At 38.0% G+C, this 8,556-nt stretch overlaps 1 long non-coding RNA gene across 1 annotated transcript; it reads left to right on the top strand.

Annotated features, from left to right (window-relative positions):
- The first annotated feature begins 6,053 nt into the window (after positions 1 to 6,053).
- LOC129531699 (uncharacterized) lies at positions 6,054 to 8,068 on the top strand. The gene is made up of 4 exons (XR_008677062.2): positions 6,054 to 6,168; positions 6,344 to 6,451; positions 6,710 to 6,797; positions 7,843 to 8,068. It is a non-coding gene; the product is annotated as an uncharacterized lncRNA (long non-coding RNA).
- The last annotated feature ends 488 nt before the right edge of the window (positions 8,069 to 8,556 follow it).

Genomic DNA, 8,556 nt, shown 5'->3' with positions numbered 1-8,556 from the left:
GGCCAATTTTCAAAAGCTGGCAGTGGCAAGAAATTGAGTGTTCAGACTTCCAAATGCTTCAAAGAGAGTGTCAGGTGCAGTGTTCTCCCTGAAAGACTGCAGGAGAAATGGCCTTCATTTATCAGAATAATGATTTATTTTCATTAGTATGCAAAGGCCGAGCAGAATAGTGTACCAAATTTCTGGTATCTTTCTTGGTGTGCACACTACACCAAATGTCCTTGTATTTATTATTTTTAAAAAATTTTGTTTTATCCCTCTTGTTAGCAAGGACCATGGGGCTCAAAGCTGATAAGCAGAACTGCAGAATGTTTTAACTTTTCGCTAAGTTATTTGGTATTACTGCTAGCACTGATGCTGAGCTTCTCATATCAGAGCTCCAAAGCCTGCTGTTTAGAGAACATTGGGAAGTCCTTAGGTTTCTTCTGTCAGCCCTGCCTCTAGCTCATCTGCCTCTCATCTCTTTCTGCCTCTCATCTCACCAATTCTGACTGTCCCTATCACTACCATTACCCTCCGCCCCCAATAAGCTTGTAGAAATACACAGACTGAGTTAAAAAGTACTCAGGGCAGAAGCAGTAATAAACCCAAAGCAGTAAGATTCAAAAAAAAATGAAACAATAAGAGAAACTCAGTAAAGGTTAAGAATTGGTAAAACTCTAAAAATTCATCATCAAACAGGCTTAAATATTACTCTTTTTTCTTTTTTAAAAAAAGAAGGGGCATTTTATGGGAAAGTGTTTTTGATACTCGACAAGCTAAAGGTGTGTGTGTGTCTGTGTGTGTGTGTGTGTGTGTGTTTTAGGTTGAGCTCCAAAATTAAACTACTTTATAATAAAATGCCTAATGGCACAAACAGTGGCACAGAAAGATCCAGAGTGGGTACATTTGCTGCACTATTTCTCACCAGCCAAGTGAAGTTCATGTGGCTCCTTGGTATAGAGACTCATGATATCGCTGTTTCAATTGCTCTGAGACAAAGTGTAATCAGCCTTCATTGTGCAGTTCACATAAAGTTACCACGCACTAATCACAAACAGGGCATGGATACTGATCATTGATTGTAACAGGCAGCTCCCAACTTCATCAGAAAAGGGGTCATGATATAGTCCGAATACAATAAATTATGAAAGATTTCTCATAAGAAGTAGGCATTTACAGAAGAGATAAGAAGTAGTTTACATATGAAGAATTGGAGCTTAGATAGGAAATATCATTAATTCAAAATCAGTTAGCTATGAGAAGCTTGTCTTCAACCTGCATCAGTACCTTTTCAAGTACTTATATGAAGTTTCCAAAGTGCAAAGCACCTACAAAAATCTAAAACCATATTCTTCCAAAATATTACATATCCAGAAGTATCTCGTCTTGCTAGACAGTTCGATGCTTTGTTGTATCTGCATCTGTTTTAGATCCAGTCTGCTCCCCAGAGTTTTTTTCCCAACTGTCCTTTTACCCATCTATTCAAAATGTTGATGTATCTTTATTCATCACCCACTAAAGGAAAATATGGATTAACAAGACACATTCTGCCATTAAGTAGACGACAGTGTGGAGGTTGCAGGGGAATAGAAAAATAAAACTCCTAAGTTTTATAGTATGCACGGTTGCCTTATGATTATAGAGAGATATGCAAAGGCTTAATGAGCAGAAATGAAAAAGATTACTTTTTTCTATTCCAGAAGAAAATGCAGAAAATTTCCACAAGAACAAAAATAATATGATATCTAAACAGAGTCTTCAAATAGTACTAAGAGTTTTGTTTTCATTTCTCTGAGAGAAAGGACAGGAAAAGTGCATTTCAAATGGAAAGTGAATAGCATTTCAATGAACAGCACTCATTCACTTATTCATTCATTTATTCACTCAATCATAATTGCTGTTGCTCCAGACACTGAAAATACAATACTGGAGGGAAATGATATGATCCATATTCTTGTGGACTGGAAGTCTACCAGGAAAGACATAAAATTATCAAATAATTACATAGCTACAAATAGGGCTGAGTGGCATAAAGAGAAAGAGCAGGGGGCTATAAGGCCCAGGAACAGGGACACAGTTCCAAGCACAGCCAGGACTCTCAGAGCAAGTGAGCGTAAGCTCAGACCTGAGGGAGGAAAATGAGGAGGCACACACACACAGTGGTGAGCGCTCTAGGCAGAGAGGGGAGGAACCTCCTGCTAAGAGCTGTTACTCTGATGCCTAAACCAGTTAAATCCTGACTGTGGCTGATGAGTTCAAACCTCTGCCCCAAAAAGGATAAAACCAAGTCAACAGCCCACTTTACAGAATTCTGCTTGACTCTACTCTCACACCTCTTGCATGCATCCACTTCTAGCTGGGTGGAAAAAAAAGGAAAAAACCCAAATCTTATGATAAAATAATAAAAGCAATTCAGTGGAAAAAAAAATCTCTTGAAAGCTCTGGTTTTCTTTGGCATTACCACACTATCTCTTTCCCTCTCCTACAAGGTCCTGCAGCCACAGTGATCTTCCCTACTGCCTCAGAGTGAAAAGTTTCCATCATCTCCCACAGCAAGCTGAATTATACATCCCATCTGACCATTCAGACCTACATGAAGTATTTATCTAAGAAAAACAAAACAAACACTTCATCTCTTTCTTCCCTAGATGTAAACCTTCTTCTTTGCTCTATAATCCACAAATTTCCAAAATAATCTCATGATTTCTAATTAAGTATGATAAAGTAATACCCACATTAATTTATTATTAAAAAGGACACCATTACCATCTAACCTTAGCAGCCTATTTTAAGTTTCAAAAGGAAAATAGCATTCATGAGCTGTACACCCAGTAAAGACCATCAGGTAAATAGTGGGAATCATTTATAAATGGTACAAAGGGAGAGAATCAATTCTCAACGAGGTAGAAAAACTAGGGACTGAGAATGTACAGAAATCTAGACTCTACTCAGCTGCTGGCCAGCTGTGCAACCTGGTATAATCCTCTTAAGTTCTCTGGGTTTTGTTGGCCTCAGATTCTCCATTAAATGAAGATGGGCCCTTGTTTTCCAATCTACTTGGGCAATGGAAAAACAAATGAGCTTCCATGGTTTAAAAAAATACTTTTCAAATTATGAAACTAAATACATCTAAACTTAGTATTCTGTCATTACAAATGAGGTCCCTTAGATCATCAAAAGATGATAAGAAAAAGCTTCAGCAGCCTAGTGGGAGCAAAGCTCCTCAGGAGTAAAAAGAGGTAGGCACAAAATATTGCACAGTGCTATGAACAAACCCACTGTTGGCTTATAAACCATTCTCTTCATGAAGTCTCTGTAAGATACCCGGTATGTATTCGAAAATAGCCTCTTCCCTTCTACCAAAAAATCCCTCTGCCACTGGCTACAAACTGTAAACACCGAACTGACAAAATATTTTCGGCAAAAGTTTCTAACCAGGAGATTATAAGAGTGCATTGCAATCTGTAAATAGTAATCAGTCTGGCATAGCTTAAAGGATGACATTTGAAGCTGGATTCATAGGCCTTGAATGCCATGGAAGGAATTCAGGCAATAATTTTGAGAAGGCTGTTAAAATTTGCCAGATGTTATCACCCAGGTTGCTTGTTAAGAAGAGCTGAGATGACCCACTGACTCTGTTCCTGGAGACTCTGATTTAGTAGATAGGGAAGAGATTCTAAGGATCTGGACATTTAACAAGCACCCCAGGTGATTTTTGCTATCAGGCAGGGTTGAGAAACACCACCATGGGCCTTGATGAGCCACTGGAGAGCTGTAAGCAGGAGATTGGCACCATCCATCTACACTAAAAGCCAATTTACAAATGCCGTCATCTGGAGAGCTTCAGACTTTAGGAGCCTGACTTCTTGGAATTGGCAAAGGAGCTGTTAAAAATCCCACTGCTCAGGCCAGAACACCCGAGGCCAATCACAACAGAACCTCTGGAGACAGGATCCAGGCACAGCATTTTTATTATTTTATTTTATTGGATTGTATTTTGGATTCAGGGGTACATGTGCAAGTTTGCTACATGGGTATAGTGGCCGATGCTAGAGTTTGGGCTTCAGGGAACACATCATCCAAATAGTGAACATAGTACCCATTGTTTTTCAACACTGGCCCCTCCCTTCCTCCTCCCTTTTGGAGTGCCCAACGTTTACTGTGTCCATCTTTCTGTCTATGCAGGCACAGTGTTTTTAAAGCTCTCCATGTGTTTTCAGTGTGCAGCCGGGTTTGAGAACTGAGAGCATACTGAGTATAGCTGTCTCTGACTCCTTACCAAACAGGATGGCTCTCCATCCTGGGGACCTGGGGTCAGATAAGGAATAGTCAAACCTCACTGGATTAGCTGTGTCACTTGCTTTATTTTTCTGCATTGAATTTATCATTTCCTATCACTTTAATATACTTTAGCAATACTCAAAACCCACACATATATACTCACAAAGGAAAATACACACACACAATCTCCCCTTCTAGAATGTGTGTTTCATTAGACTGGGGACTTTGGAATAGTAGTTCTTAGTAGATTGATCATGCATATATATTACATATATAGTTTCAATTATCAGGAAAGGGGAGCAAATATCATTAGCCAGTGCAATCTTAACAAAGCTTATAGATTTTTCAAGACATAAATAAAGAAGAAAGTAAGTATTAAGATTTTGTGGGCAATGGTAATGAAGAGAGAGATGTTATATGCAAAGGCAGAAACTGTCCAAAATACGAGCCTAATATTAGTAATAAAATGGGCATATTGGTAATGAATTCACCACTCCTTAAAGGGAAAAATTCTCATGGATAGCCAATCATTATTATTTTTTATTACAAAGTCATTTAAATAATACAAAGATTTAACTACATCTAAACTCTATACTCACAGCCTCCTGTACCTTTATTCAACTTGACTCAGGCACGAACAAAACCACCAATCGATAAACTTGTATTTAACAAATTAGTGTGACACAAGATATCTTGCAGAAACAAAAATGCTAATTTCGCATTTATTTCTACATTTAGTTGTATTTGTGTTTTTATTTTTGAGTTGTCTCCTTTTTTAACTTTTTAAGCATAATGGAACATTATCTGAATCACTGTTGTTGAAATATTGGTATTTTCTGTTCGAACAATAAATTTGTATTTTCCTTAACTTTAACTATCAAATATATTTAATACTGCACCTCAAAATAAGATATTGACAAAATGTAAAATGGCAGTTTAGTCAAGCTCTTCAATGTGAAACAACTATGATATTAACAATAAATATAAATTGTTTTCTGCAGAGATTGGATGTCCTTCCACAGTAAGTGCTGCTAACCACAGCTTTCTTTGAGAGCAACATAAGAACCCAGGTTACCAAGGGCATGATAGTAGATAACATTTGTGTTTAGGTGTTTGTATTTATAGACAGATAAACATGAAAAAAGAGATGAAAGTACTATAAAAGGCCAATAGTAGTTATGTCCAAGTAGTGAGGTTATAGATCAATTGGAATTTTGCTTTTGTTTTCAAAATAAATATGCATTAGTTGATTTATGAAAAGCTTTTTGTTTTACTGTATAGCCCATTATTAAGTGAGGGGTTTCAGAAAGTTGCATATGGTATGAACTAATTCTTTGAGGAAAATGATACAAATGGATTTCAATGTATTGATAAATATCTGTATGTGAATGTACTAAAAATTTAACTATAACTCTCCTTGGGTGATAAGATTACAGATGGGTTTTCTAAGTGCTCGTCTTTGTGCCTTTATGCATAGGGTAGGTGCCTATGAATGTGGCTGCCAATGATTCCCACCAGCCAGGTGTCAGGCCCTGTGATCTGCCACCCTTGACAATGAGCAAGACACTGATTTGCTTCTAACAGAATACAGAAAATATGATGGAATGTCACTTTCAAGATTAGGCTTTAGAAAGACTTGCTTCCTTCTCAAGCTCTGTCATGCTCTTTCTTGGAACGCTTGTCTTGGGGAAGCCAACTGCCATGTTGTGAGTCTGTGTGGTGAGGGACCAGGGGCGAGAGAACTTATAAACAAATTCACACTCTCCTTCCCATACCCCTCTCCAGTAGAGTCTTCAGATGAGACCACTGTCCCAGCTGTCAGCTTGGCTACAGCTTCAGGAGAGACCTTGAATAAGACATACCTAGCTAAGCTGTACCCAGATTCCTGACCTAAGAAACATTCAGGTAATAAATGTTATTCTTTGTAGACACTAAATTTGGGGGTAATTTGTTATGTGGCAATAGATAACTAGTTTTCTATATTAAAAAATTAACATAACTTTATAATCAGAGTTTTGGTTGATCGGTTGGTTTCCTCTTTCCTTGTTTTCTGCCTTCCTTTCTCCTTTTTTTTCCCCAGAATGATATGGCTGAGTAGGATTACTCAGTGGCTTTTGATAACACTGCATTCAAATGACTTGTCCTATTGTTCTGATTTCTATTGGACCCACATTTTTCATTTTCTATGGTAAGCCATTGTTAGAATATACACTATTGCACTTATTAAATAGATGGACTATATAAAGAAGTCCCTTGTGCTCTGAAAACACTTCCTACGGACTGACATTGCCCCACTTTCCTCTTAAAGCTGTCATTCAAATGGCTCTGATTTTTGCCTTGAGATACCTTGTCATAAAGATAAAGCAGCAATTTCTTACCAAGTAACACAATTAATGGATTAGGTTCACCTCAAAACACTAAATAATATATCTGTTCCTTACTCTAGTCAGAGACACAAAAATTGGAATCTTAAAGATGAAGAGGAAATGATGGAAAACGAGAGGAGAACCATGTGATTAGACATCTAAATGGAGGTATGCAAGCATGTCCCATCATGAACAGCAGCAAGCGCCACTTCCCGCACAGAAGCTACTGTATACACAGCACTTATCACTGATCCCAGATTCCATATGACATGTCTGAATCAGGAATAATATGGTAATTTTCACAGTTACAGAGTGGAAAATCTTTATGGCGTAGCAGCAGAATGTGTCTTTATTTCACATTTTAAGAATCGTGCCACAGGATGGAAGTAAAAACATTTTGAATAGATGTAGGCGAGCTTCCGAATTCAGGCCTCAGAAGCTACACAGCTTTTTGATAGAAAATACTCTTCCTGTTCATCAGGGTTGCTAGCCTATGGTGAGCTTAATTAAAATCAATGGAGAAAAAAATTGAATACTGAGAAGCACTATTGGGGCTCATGAGATGTAAATGAGTCAAAATATGAAATACTCAAATAACCTTGGGTCATGGACTTAGTTTAGTGGTCACCTTATTGATCTATTGAAAACCATCTCTCTTCTTTTGCTCTCTTGTGCTATCTCAGATGGAACTGGAAGTTGATAAAGCTTCCATTTTGGAGCGAGAGTTCCTGCTTTTTTTAGCCCATACTGTCCCCACCCTCCATCCACCTCCTGTGCTGTTTCTCTATTAGCAGTTTTTACACCATCTCTGTTGCTCTTTTATTCACACCTACATAGCAAAAAGAATATCAGCTGTCTAGAGGAAAAGCTTGTGTCTGCTAGTGGCCTGGAACAGAACATGCCTCTTGATTTCAAATATGAGAGAAATGTACATTTCTTCCTTTTATCTCATTTGAGCACAACAATATTATATTTTATGCATGTGTAACTAGAGGTCAGAAAGGAGTAAACTGAACCCCAAGTGCACTCAATTCAATGTGATCAATATTCCTTTATTTTAAAGGCATTCATAAAATAGCAATGCGCAATTTATGAAAACAGCCAAATTATTCACCCCTCCCTCTAATCATGCCTTTTGGCATGTCACTTTGAATTTCCTCCTACAAAAGCAGAGTATATTCTTCTACCCCGTCTATTTTGTTTGGACCAGTAGAGTAGAGAGGAAGTGCCAGCTCCAGGCCAAGACCTTAGAAGCCTGCAGGTTTCTCACTCTTACAACTCTGCCATCAATGGGGACACACTCAGACTGGGCTGCTGTAGAAACACAGACACGTGGAGCACAGCTAACCTGCCCTATTTGTCTAAGTGGAAGCCATCGTCGATCATGCAGCAGCTGATCCCCAGACCCCAAGCCCAACCAAGAACAGCAGAACCATTTACCCAACCCCCAGCTGACCCCAGATGGAACTGGGGGAGTTGATAAAGCTTCCAGTTTTATCTATGTCTAATCACATGGTTCTCCTCTTGTTTTCCATCATTTCCTGTTCATCTTTAAGGTTCCAGTTTTTGTGTCTCTGCCTGGAATAAGGAACAGATATATTATTTAGTGTTTTGAGGTGAACCTAATCCATTAATTGTGTTACTTGGTAAGAAATTGCATATATTGCATATAAACAATAAATGTTTTTTGTTGAATGCCATTGAAGGTATTGTGGCTTTGTTACATAGTATTATAACGGCACTAGATAACTGATAAAGCAGTTTCAGTGTCTATCCTTGTTAAAAATAAGACCTATTGTGGAGTGTAATTTGGGATGTAAATTAGAGTATAAGCATTGCAAGTGCATGTGTGTGTGTGTATGAAATAGAGAAAAAGTGCACAGTCAATGTTTTTGCATGTGAATGACTAAAACCACATTTATTTCTT

This window comes from Gorilla gorilla, chromosome 12 (genome assembly GCF_029281585.2).
Source record: "Gorilla gorilla gorilla isolate KB3781 chromosome 12, NHGRI_mGorGor1-v2.1_pri, whole genome shotgun sequence".
Lineage (NCBI taxonomy): Eukaryota > Metazoa > Chordata > Mammalia > Primates > Hominidae > Gorilla > Gorilla gorilla.
Note: the sequence above shows the minus strand (reverse complement) of the source record. Positions and strands in the feature narration are given on the sequence as shown.